This window comes from Carettochelys insculpta, chromosome 24 (assembly GCF_033958435.1).
Source record: "Carettochelys insculpta isolate YL-2023 chromosome 24, ASM3395843v1, whole genome shotgun sequence".
NCBI lineage: Eukaryota > Metazoa > Chordata > Testudines > Carettochelyidae > Carettochelys > Carettochelys insculpta.
In genome coordinates, this window is record NC_134160.1 from 4,661,827 (window position 1) to 4,674,860 (window position 13,034).

Below are 13,034 nucleotides of genomic sequence, written 5' to 3' on the forward strand. Positions count from 1 at the left end.
GAGTCACTGCTGTCCAATATCTTGTCTTGCAAGCTGTAAGTGTTTTGAGGGATTTTCTCTTCAATGATCTTATGAGGCATAATTCAGCACTGGAAAAATATTGGCTTACTTCTTGTAATTTTTAGTTCTTGTTTTCATTGAAGGTTCTATTTTTGTTGCCTTCGGTTTATTTTTTTTTGTTTTTTTTTTCTTTTCACATCAATATAACATGGATGGCAAACAGCAACTTTTTTTCACAAGGGAATGGAGAGTCTTAAGGTTTTTTAAAATATTGTTGAACAATCACAGCAGTAACAAAATCAAATAAAATATGAAGAAAGAAGGTTGTCTGATTCTAAGAAATGCTAAGGAACTGTAGTTGAAATCAGGGTTCTGACCCAATTTGAATAGAAAAGAATTCATAATATCTTGTTTCCATGCAAACAGTCTGGGTAGTTTTTCTTGATCATTTCCCTTGCTTTGATGGGAGTGCTAATGCAGTAGCAATGAGCTTGTCCATTTCAGGAGACAAGTGGGAGTGAAAGTAACCACTCTGATTTCTTCATGTGAAGTGTAAATAATCAATCTCCTTAATGGTGCACAGTAAATTTACAGAATAGACATGTTTAAGTTGTAATGATCTAAGCAAGAGGTGAAGAACAAAAGTAAGAATGAGGCCTGGGATTTCCCAGTGGATGATTTAAATTGATTGGGATTGGAATGCAGAACTCACTTCGATTTGTATCGAATCCCCAGCCTTAAATAAATAAAAATCCTACAGTGCATCTGTAGAAACTAGACCTTTAGAAAAAAAATGGTTTGAAGTCAGCCCTTCAGTTTCTAACCTTAAAGTCACTTCTGAGGTGGCTTTTTGAGACGCCTGAACTTCAGAAAGAGGGTGCTGAATGCTTCTTGAAAATCAGTCTTTTTTAACATGTCTCAAGCTGAACACTCAAAATCACTAGTCACTCTTTCAAGTGTGGGCCCTGAAGACGCTTTCTAGGAGTTTTATATCCACAGTCAGTCAAGGAATGCTGGAGGGTGTTTTGCAGAAGGGGTGGGTGAAATTCTGTGGTCGCCAATGTGCAGGAGATCTGACTGGATGATCATGTTGGTCCCTTTGATCTTAAAGTCTGTGGGCAGATCTACACTACCACTTGGGTCAATCTAACTTACGTTGCCCGGGTTGTGAAAAAGCCCCTTCCTCCAAGAGACATAAGTTTTTCGTGCTGCCCACACCACTGCTGTGTCAATGGGAGATGCTCTCCTTTTGACATAATTCCTGCATCTCAGTGGAAAACACAAGCTGTATTAGTGGGAGAGCATCTCCCAGCTTATGTTTATCACAGAAATGCCATAATTACGTCCAGGGCATAGTATCGGAGGGGTAGCCGTGGTAGTCTGGATCTGTAACAGCAACGAAGGGTCCTGTAGCACCTTATAGAGTAACAGAAAAGTTTTGAGCATGAGCTTTCATGAGCACAGACTCACTTCGTCAGATGCTGGTCTTGGAAATCTGCAGGGCCAGGTATCAGTGCATCTTCCCCAGATGTGCTACAGCCACACAGCTGCATTCGTGGAGTTGAGTCACTGTGACAGGACCTGAGCAGGTCGATCTTCCAGGGTTTGATTTTGGGCATCTGGTAGGGACTTGCAAAATCAACCTATGGTCATCATTGGGAGAAGCTCTCACGTCGACCTTCTTCAGTGAGGGCTGCCTGGTAAGTTGATTGCAGTTATGTTGATTCTAGCTATGCAATTGGCGTAGCTAGAGTTGCGTATCTGCAATCATCTTACTTATCCTAGGATAGACATAGCCTTAGTCTCCGGATGCCACACCCCACTCTGTGCTTTAACCATGCTCCCAGGATGAAACTCAGGTGTTAGTAGCTAAACAAGTTTCATTTTGTCTCTCTAGAAATCTCTTTTCAGTGTCAGTCATGCATCTTGATTAATCACTTTCCCAATCTGATTGGTTGAAACCATTTCAGTTCCCTATTCAACTGGGGCCAACACTTTAAATTGCAGTGCCTAAAAGCAGATGCCAAAACCTATATCTATAGGTTATTTTAAGAAGTGCTTAGTGTGTTCTATGGCCATTGACTCCAGTGGCAATTTTTAAGGGCCTGGAACTTGGAAAATCTTTTCTCACAGAGTCACCCACCTTTAAAAATGCCTGCCTGAGAATTTCCATTGTCATATTGCTTTTAAGCTGAGAGCTCCTTCTGGTAGGATGCTGATTGTGGTACTCCAGCAATGCTGTAGAGTAGTCTGAAGGGCTTTGATATAAGAGAAAACCTAATGGCGCCAAATATCAGTATGTCTGGCTTGGCTGAGCAATGCACTGGCGGGATGGAGTGCAGAGGTTTACAAATATTTACAGGATGCCAACAGCATGTTTGCAGAGAGGAGTACAAGGGATAATGTTATTAAACCAAGGATAGGAAAATAGAAGCTGAGCGTCAAAGTTATAATGCTGAGAGCTTAGCTGATGGAATAGCTTGTGAAAAGAAGTGGAATTAGCCCCATTACTTGGGACATAAAGATCTTAAGTACATATTGTAGAGACCTTTTTGCACTGGTAGAGTTAATACTGTCTCATCTAAAAGGGTTTTTCCCGTAGAACTTCTGAAATTTTATAATCAACTCAACTTCACTCCTAAGTTCAGTTTACTACCTTTGATGTGTCTCAATATTACAAATGGCTTAATCCGTAGAAGTGCTGAGCATCGCTGCTTGATATCTGGCTGGGACTAGGGTGCCCTTTTCCTCTCAGAATTGGGGCCATAGTGCCAGTCATGCAGTTCTTATATGTTCTGTAAGTAATGCTGTGAATGCTTCTCTTCATTCCTCCCCTCCCCTATTTAAAAAGTGCTTGCTGTAGTGGTGACTCTCATGATAGAGTTCCTTGTAGTTGTCCACACTTTGCTACTTCATTTATGTCCCAGAACCTTGCAGCAAGAAGAGAAAGGGGAGGTCTGTGGCTTTGCAGGAGAAAAGATGAAAGGTTCATGTTCTCTACAACTGCACTTCACTGAGAAGACACTGTGCATTGTGGCAAGGTTACCTGCTAGTAGTTCCTGTAAGACAGGAGCCCAAATTAATCTGTTTCGGGTCATTAACGTAGAGATATCCTCTTTGCCCAATGTAAGACGATGCATGGGTGGAGTTTGAGTCAGAGGAGTTTCTTACCCAATAGCCAGACTCACGTGCATGAGCTGCAGAATGTCCCTCTGTCTGATGTCCTGAAACCCTGGGCTGGAACTGTCCCATAATTTGGATTTCCCCTAATCATCCATTTGAATAAAGTACATTTCATTTTGCAACTGCTGTAAGCAAAATGACAAGGTGGAAAACACCAGTTTTACAGTGCCCCCAAACGCAAGAAAGAAATCACAGTGGATTTTTTTGTTGACTGGCTCTTCTTTACCATGCAAATATATCCCTTTGAAACAAAACAAAAGCTCACCTGAAGGCCGACCAAAATGCGGTTGTCCCCTGCAAAGTCCCTTTGCCTAAGAGGAGGATGGGAGAACAAACATAAGGCAGATGTTGGTCACATTGCTTAAGGCATTACTGGAAGGCAAACAGGTACTACAGTGATGAGTGTGGTGTAAGAATCTATCTAGAATGGAATAGGTGCCTGGAAAGAGAGTAGAATGAGATTTTAGAAACTCATTCAGTTTTCAAACTCAGTGCTAGAAATAAAATTAAGAGCATTGTTAATGAATTCCATAGTAATAGAGCCCCAGTAATCCAGAAACTGTAAATCAAAGCTTCGAATGTTTTGTTTTTTCCCTCTCCAAAATACACCCTTTAGAGAGCCAAGGCCCTTTAATTATTTCCATTGTCTTCCACAGATATCATCAATGTCAGTTTGCAATATTTTCTTTCCAGACTCAAGATCATGGGGCACTCGAACAGATTCCCACAACCCATCAGGTATTTTGGCTTTGCAAGTTTTTTGCTGCCAAGCATACCTTAGAGCTTTCTCTGAAGTGTTGAGTGGACTTATTTTGTGCAATCTTTTCCTACGTCACTGCCTGGATGTCACATTCATGTCCTGCAGGCTGTCTAGATCCTCTTGAGTAAAGTCCATCAGTTCCCTCCTGTGGTTTAAAATCTAAAGAAATCCAGTTACAGATGGAAAAGAGGGAAAATTCCTGGGGAAGAAGAGGCTTTATGAGAGTCTTTCAATATATGTCTCCTTGTATAGTTAGAAAGATGAAGGGTCTTTTCCTGGCCTAATAGAGTTGCTGGGGAGTGACTTGAAGGCCGTTGTATTTTGTGTTCAGTTGAGAGTAGGTTTATGCCTGGTGGTGATGCACAGCCTCAAAATATTGCTTGAAGTTCAGATCCCAAGAGTTTTAGCAGTAGTGGATCAGAACTAGGATACCTTGGCAGAGTTAGGAAAGAGGAAGCTGGCCAGAGCCTGTGTCCCCTGTGACTGGTTATTTGCCGGTATGGTCAAGCCTTCCAAAAACTCTACATTCTAATGACTTACGGGCAACCTCAAACCCAAGAGGTTTGTTGGTTCATTTCAGAGTAATGCCAAAACTCCAGAAGGATGGTGTTTGGCCCTGAATCTGGACTGGGTTTAGACTAGGTTTCAAATCTGAGGCTGACAGAAGCCTCTTTCCCCAACTAACAATGTGCTGAAGGTGGAGGAATCTGGCAGATGAAAGATGAATCAAACTTTATTTTCATTTAAGTGCTGACTGAATCTTTGGCTCTGAAGAGCCCTTATGAAGCTGAACTGCAGCGACTGCCCCATGGAGCTAAGAAAAGTAGGCACTCTGCGTAACTGAAGGCTTAAGATTCCCTCTGCACTATGCTCTTGGGTATTTTAGTCAAGCAATTACGATCACCAGGATTCTGTGTGTCCCTCTGCCTCTGTTCACACTTAGCACTGTTTGTAAATGTGCACTTGTGAATATGTTTACCTGCAGATGTAAGCATTTATCCACATGCACGTAGACTGTTGGGGAGAGCTGATAGAGACCCCTATATTTAGGATGTTTAAAACTTTCAATTATAAAATAGTTTTCCTAACTTTTGAATGCTTGAGTTTAGAACAGCGAGTGGGCCTCCTTCGTCTCAGTGGGCTGCATAATTGTTGCGCACGAGATGGTCTTCCAGGATAGAGTGCCTTTGCTCACTGCCTTTGAGTACCTAGAATTTGCAGGTTTTTTTGCCTGAACCATGGCAGTGCTTTGATTGGCGGCAGAGGGAGCGCATGGCTCTCACAGTCTATGTTGTGTGCAGCCAGCACGTACCTCACTTCACAAGCCTTTGCTTTACGTGCATGTCACATTAGCAATACTGGTAGTGGGAAGAAGCAGTGGAATCTGGCAACCCTGCACATGGGCAGTGGTAAACAGTGTTTCACAGACCACCCATGGAACCCACCAACAGGAGCAGAACCTAAGGAATGTTATTTGGATGTAATTATGCTATGTGTAATGTACACATCTGTACCTATTTGACTGGTTGTGCATTGCCATTGTCTTGCACCTTGCCATGGCAGTTATACCAGCCTAAAATGAGTGCAACACACTAACACTTGGCTCAGGAGCTTTCGGAATTTATTTGCACTGATGCCAGGGACTGCACAAGGCATTGGACAATGGGGAATATCACCAATAATACAGCAGCGTCCTGTTTGCATTCTTGAATGATGGCTGAGTGCTCTTGAATGTCTGGCCCATAACATGAACATGGAGCTTAGGGGAGGAGGGAAGGGCCATCAGGTAAGGCACTAGCACCTGTGAGTTCTAACTTGAGTTCCCTGCTCTGCCATAGACTTCTTATGTCGTCTTGGGCAAGTCATGTAGTCTCTCTGTGCCCCATCAGTGACATGACATAACACTCGGTTGACTCACAGGGATGCTATGAGGATGGTTGAGACACTCACAGATACAATATTTACGGGGGCTAGATGAATAGCTGAAATAGACATTCATCCATCCATCCACAGTGGTACTGGCCACAGGTCTTAAGGGAGGATAAAATTTCCCCTCCCATCCAATGGTACTTCTGTACAGATTACACAAATGCATTACTCATTTCTCCTATATCCCAGGGGTCAGGGTTATAACCATCACTTTGGTGGCTCCTATTAACAGGCCTTTGCTGTACAGAGACAGACACCCACTTATATTTTCCGCGTCTTTGTTGTGCAAGAAGGTGGTCCCAGGCACTGTATCTGGTGCTGCTAAAGAAACACAGAGGTCCCAGAGCATCTTCTTGTCTGCTTGTCTCTCAGAATTCTGTGCCAGAACTGTTAGCACATGCCAGCTCCATGGGAGGCCATGTGTCATAGAGTTTTTCTTTTTCTAACACTCTCTATCATATTCATTTTTATTTGGTCCTGCTTTATTGAAAAAAACCTTGTATCATGGGTCTTTTAGTCTATCAAACCAGCTTCTGTTTACTTCCTCCCCTCCCCATTTCCACTGGGACACATTGAGCCTGGGAGTCTGCTTAACCAACACACATTCAAGCGTTTAGCTTACAATGCACTGACCTGAGCTCCATTTGGAGTCACCTGTCTCCTCTTTACGTTTAAAGCGGACCATAAAATGTAGCTAGAGTGATTTGACATTATGCCACGTGGGATTTGGATGAGCAATAGCTGCTGGATACAGATTTTATTTCTACCATGGAGCTCCAGCCTAGACAGTGGGTGTGAAGGAAGGTATAAGACCAAGGGGCAACGGAGTTTTTCTTTGTCAGTTGTGTTTCTTCCGATGGCACTTTTTTCCCTGCTTCTGGATCCAGCACAAGAAAATAGGCTGCTTGCACTTATGAATCCTGGGTCATGCTCCAGTTCTCTTCAGAGGGTAGCATCTTCCAGTCTAAACCACTTGTGCAATTACACCACTGCATACAACTTTCTACAGCAGAGGCAATTGATTCTTGTGCACAATGCTGAAACATCCTTTTAAAAGTCTGATTCCCACTGTCCACTGAAGCTAATGAAAAGGCTTCCAAGGGGGCTTGAGGTTGGGATCTAAGAAAACAGTGTCTACATTTTGGGTATTTCCATTTTTGAGAGCAAAATTGATGATACCATAGGGCGTGTGTGCTGACTGCCCAGGCTCAGAAAATCAGGTCCCTTTTCTGATGTCTCAGATAGGACCACTGGACACTGAAACACCTGCAGACATTGATAGTTTTGGAAATCTAGGCTTACTTAATCATGTGCCAGTGTGAAAATTCACCGCTACTGCCTATCTTCAGTCTACATGTGAGCTAGGTGCAGCTCACTGAAACATTTTCAGTGCAACAGGATTTTTTGGTTAGGAAATGCTGTTTCAACCCCATTAGAATGTTTCACAACTGTATGTCGATTTCAATGGAATGTTCAAAAAAATTTGGGAAATGGTTTCGTTTGATGTTTGTATTTTTTAAGTAAAGTGGAAATGCTTCATTTAGATTTCCACATTTCATTTTGTTCCAAGTATTAAACTGAACTATACCGTTAATATTACTTATGTTTTAAATTTTCACAAGTACGTAAATGAAAAAAGTAATGTGCATTTTGACTACTACAAGATGTAATTAGTTACAACACACCTACAAGTTAGAATTACCCTTGTGACAGTTCCATTTTCCAGCATGGCACGAAGAACTATCTTGGATTGTTTGCATGATGCTTAAAGTGTGGAACACACCTTGTAGAACACAACAGATGTGGCAGCAAGAATCTTGCATTCCACTCTGGTTCTTAAATCTGCCATCTCCCTCCCTTAATTGTCTCTCCCCATCTGTATAGCCCCTTGTGCCTGTGTGGACCATACTGTAATACAGAAGGAAAATCTTTCTACTCTAGTAAATAGGAATGAGAGAGGATCTTTCAGAGAAGCAGCTTCTTGGGAGGTGTCTGTGTGAACTTCATTCTTCTCCTTCACTGGGTCAGACAGAGAGCGGTTCCTTTCTTTCTTTGGAGAGCTGCACGTCTCTCTGTTCTCTCTTCTGTTCTGAAAATCCCATTGTTTAATTACAGCCTAACTTTACAAAGGTTATGCATCTGCCCTCTCATTGACTTCTGTGGGAGGTGATCTTGTTCAACACATCTGATAACAGCCCCCCAGCTTTTTTAGGGCTCCCAGGGCCCTCTGCCTACCATGCCACAGCTGAAAATTTGGGAGATGGTAAAACAAATCCCACGGCTCTATTGGCATCTTTGGCAAAATTCCCGTTGGCTTCAGTGGGGTCAGAGTTTCACTTGTGGGGCTTGTACAGTGTCATCACTTCCATGCAAAATGACTGTTTGTAAGGGGGCGCAGTGTTATTCTGTAGAGCATATAACTGAAGAGAGGCGTGAATTTCACAGTACAACCCTGTGGGTGTTAAAACCCCCTCCAGCACAGCAGCAAAGTAGATGGCATTTGGATTCAGTACATTCACCCAGAGAAAGAAACTGAAAGAGCTGAACAGGCATTTTAGTAGGAGTTCAAAGGCCTGTGTCTCTTAGCACAGGCTATACGTACAAGAGTAAATGGTGCCTGCCAAAGAGGTGAATCAGGCCTAGGTGCTCTGCCGCTTCATTGCTTAGGACACAAGGCAGCAAAGAGCTTCCTTTTGCATCCCTTGCTGGATAAGTTTTTGCCTAAAGTTAAGCACGTTCTTAAATGCTCTGGTGGATCTGGCCCTGAATCTTTGTAAATTGCTTCCAGACACATCGTGATGAAAGGCACTGATATCAGTACTGCAAGTAATAAGATTTAATGAATAGTAATCATATCATGCTCCTATTACGTTAGGATGGTTGAGATGTGTGTGGGAGAGGCTGCCATGTATGGGCATGAATGGGGAGGAGGGGTCAATAAATGTAGGCATTTGTAGGGGGTGTCCATCTTTCAGGGTTTGGGGATAGAACCCATTACAACAAAAGGGAGCCAGGGCTGGTCTTAGGTAAAAAGTACAGTGCTGTGAGTCAGGAGCTATATTCCCTGTAAGCTGAGCACTTGGGCAGCTGCTCAGGAGAGATTCAGGGGCCACTCAGCTGAGTAGCACAGTGCCAACCAGCCACATGCAGCAGGCCTCATGTGTTTCTATTGGTGGTGCACATCCACATGTGCCTTGGTGCACATAATAAAATTTATTGTGCTCATGAATGTTAAAAATTAGTGGGAAACCTGGTCAGGAGGGCAAAGTTTTCACTAGGGAACCATCAGGTTGTCCAAATTCATGCCACTGTAATCGTTTGCTGCTACATCATCATGTTTTGTATTTCTTTCTCTACATGCCTGTACATGTGTGTATGTACATGCTTCTGAGACCAGGTGTGCATCATATAGTATGTGGAGTGCTCATGTGTACTGTGTATGTGGATCGACAAAGCAGATGCTTGGGTTGGATGGATGGAGAGACAAAAAGAGGGGCAGGGATGAATAGATAGAAAGGAGGGGTGAGGATGGGTGGATGAATAGATTGTTATCCGGAGCCTCTGAAGAACTGAACTATTCAATCCCAATGACTGAAAAGAAGCAGTAGTGGGTTTGTTTTAGTAGTAGAAGGTTAGAGAAGACTCAGTAAAACCCCAGGTATTCCAGCCTTGTATAAGTAGCACATCCTCCTTTTGTAGTCATTAGTTTTGTTGCCAACTACTGTGTGGGTTATTTATTTATTTATTTTACATTATTTCCCATTATGTTATGAATAGGCTCTTGCATGGTATCAGACGTTTTACATTACCGGTTTTTAAAAGGAAGTAGGTCAGTGTAGATTGCTTTCTGGGTGCTGCATGCTTTCTATCAGCTATTTGCAGATACTGTTCTGTGAGCTCCCTGACCTTCCAGATGGATGTTTGCAGCACATTCAAATGGAGTTTGTTGCCAGTGAAATCCCTCTCACCCTCTACCTTTGTTTTTACCATTTCTAATTGCCTGTGATTGATCTCCATTAACCATTTCAGCACTTCATGTGGTGCAGTCTGCAAATGGAAAAAACTATTCTGATTGTGTGCAAGAGGAAAGGTCAACAAGGGGCTCTTCCATTAGCAGCTTTCCATGGATTGTTGGTTTTCAGATGGAAACCAATAGTACTTCAATAGAAAAGTGGGTGTTTTTTGTAGTACTTACTATAAGGACTATATAATTTTGTAACTTTTTGGAAACTTGACAAAGCAGAAGGATGCTCCAGAAAAAAACCTATGGGGAAAGTAAATATTTTCCTTCTGTTGCACTGGATGTTTTCATACGGTTCAAGCTTGGGGCTTTGAACAGTGGATTCAGTCAATTGCATGAACACAGGACTCCTGGTTAAAAGCAAGGTTAGATTACAGGGCTCCCTACCCAATCAGATAGGCCTTTACCAGCTGTGCTAAAGAAGGCTTTTGCCATTAGCTGATTAAGTGTTAATGGCTGTTATCACCCACAGCTAATCCAGGTACTAGAAAGTGTTTTAATGTCACACATTTGAACAGGCCTTACATTCCATGAGAGAGGCCTGCAGGACAGAACATTCATTGGCAGTGTGTGTTTTAAATACTGTAAAGGGGCCAGAGCTAATAGGCCCAGAACTTTGTACATGCATATAAATTCCACATGATTTTTCCAGCTGCAGTTATGACAAGGATGCATGGAGGAGACCATTGTAAAATTATCTCTTTTGGGTGCCTTCTAGTGGTAGACTCCAGGAGCTCCATCTATTTACCTTAACAAAGGGAAGGTCCGTGGGTGATTTGATTATAGTATAGAAGCACCTATGTAGGGAACAGATGTTGATTAATGGGCTCTTTAATCTAGCAGAGAAATCTGTCACACAATCCAGTGACTAGAAATTGCAGCTAGACAAGTTCAGACTGGAAATAAGGTGTAAAATTTTACCCGTGAGGTTAATTAGCCATTCAAACAACCGACCAAAGGTCATGGTAGAGTTTCCATCACTGATAATTTTTAAATCAAAATCAGAGCTGCTTTTGTGTTCTCCCCCATGCCCTCAAAAAGCCTCTGCTCTAGGATGTAGTTTGTGGAAGCTCACAATGATCCCTTCTGATCTAAGAGTCTCTGAGTTGCATTGCCAATGTGTATGCAGTGCATGAATGCATGCATTCTCCTGTCAGCTGCATCCAGGAAGGGTAGCAGAGGAGAGGGCCTGGCATCTACCACCCTGTCTGGATGCAGTTACACTCTCGCTGCTTAGGGCTGGGTTTTTATCTGTGTCTCAGAAAGCTGTTTCTGAAATCCAGACCCTTCTGCTGTTGGAATGCACCAGCATGAATCTCACGCCGCAGTGCTTTCAACAGCGAATAATCCTCTAAGAGGGAACATGATTCTTCACCCCCTAGTGTGCTCCTATTGCCTTCTTCATTTACTGGATCCCTCTGCAAAGCACACGGATCAAATAATCCGTGCAACCCTCCTTAATCACAACACGTCAGCCCTGATTTTCCCATTCTGTCTGAGCACTTGGTCACAGGCCTCATCGCTGGCTCGTATGGGCAGGCCAAGAATGGGTGCAATTATGTTTGCTAAGGCTGTACCTCAGTGGTGGGCAGCCTGCGGTCTACGGGCCTCATGTGCACCCTGGGGCTCCACCTGTGGCATGCAGGTCCCCTGGATGCCCCTCCTTCACATGCCTCTCACACACCACCAGGGCCCTGCACTTTCTGCTCCTGCCCCTTCCTGCCCAGCACTCTCGGACCATGCAAATCACCTGATTCCGGCTCTGTCCCTGCTCCTCCCCCTCCCTCCCAGAGCTGGAGTGCAGCGAACACCACATTCCAGCTCTGGGAGTGGGGGAGCAGGATGTGTGGGGCTCCAGTGCCCCAGGCATGAGAAGTGGGAGGGGGCACTGCCAGCTATGGCCCACTGAAGGGAAGGATGGCCACATATGCAGCCCACTTACGATTTGCGGTTGCCTCGCCCTGCTGTATCTTGTCACAGTCTCCCGGTCCTGCTCTCTCAGGCATTGCTGCCCCTCCAAATGTGAGTCTGTGAGGAATTCCAGGCTGGACGTCTTTTGCCAGTAGACTAGACAGGGCCCAGAATGTTGTTTTCAGAGTTACCTCAGGGACCAAACTTCAGCCTAATGTAGGTATTTGAAATGTAGCCGCCTTTGCGCGCAGGTAGCTGTCGGGATGGTTTTTGTGCCTTGTGATAGGTCTGGTGAAGGAGCTCTACCTTAATGCAGTATCAAGGCAGAGAGGTGGTAAAAATAGCCCAGATCAGTTGTCCCTTCCGAGCAACTTTCTTCAGCCGGTCCCGTTCTGTCCCGTAGCAAAGAGCCACCCCTCCCACATTGTGCAGGGGCCTGGAGAGGCTGTTGGCTCCCCTGCTCTCAAGTCACAGACTGATCCATGGTCAGTTCCTGGACCTGTGTTACTCTGTGCCGCCTCTGGTCAGTCTAGTCTAGCTGTCATTTCTCGTCATATGCCCAGCTGAAATTGGACCCCATGGCACTTGGACCTAATGTTAGCAGTGAGATTGGTAGCAGGGTCCTTAAATGAAATAACTTCCCACAGAACATATAAATGGGGTGAAAACCCTTTTGTGCAGCTGTTCCTTTTAAAAACATTTCTCTGTTACCAAGTCAAAAATTAAAGTAAAATATAAAAAGTTAACAATTTTTGTTATTCTCTTTGGAGAATATTGAATGAAAGGCATCTTACTGGTGACTGCTATGGTTTGTAATATTTAATAATTGTATATATCATTTTTTTAAGAAAAGAAAGGAAAAGGCTAAGCAAAAATGCTGTGTTTCTTCTTCTTGTAACAATTTGCCATGTATTTCCCTTTACAAATATAGAAAGTAAAAACAATTGCCCACATTTCAAGAAATGCTCTTCCTATTGATTGTAAAAATTGTAAGAGTCTTAAAAGCTGAATTTCGTTTTCATAAATTACACTCTTGGTTTCTCACTTTGCTCTGCTCAGAGAATAACAGTAAACAGTTCAATTTTACTATTGTATCTAGTCTTTTTCACTGGCTGGTATTCAGCCTTTGCAGAGCCTGCCTGGCAATGTTTAAAACCAGACAAACCGGTTTCATGAACAGCGGAAAAGAAGTACACTTAGTGAAAACATTTCTATTAATATTAAATTATG

At 43.3% G+C, this 13,034-nt stretch overlaps 1 protein-coding gene across 1 annotated transcript in view; it reads left to right on the forward strand.

Annotated features, from left to right (window-relative positions):
• The window catches only part of CSMD2 (CUB and Sushi multiple domains 2), a 575,415-nt gene that overhangs the window by 326,288 nt on the left and 236,093 nt on the right, over positions 1 to 13,034 (forward strand). The gene's annotated exons all lie outside the window — the stretch shown is intronic.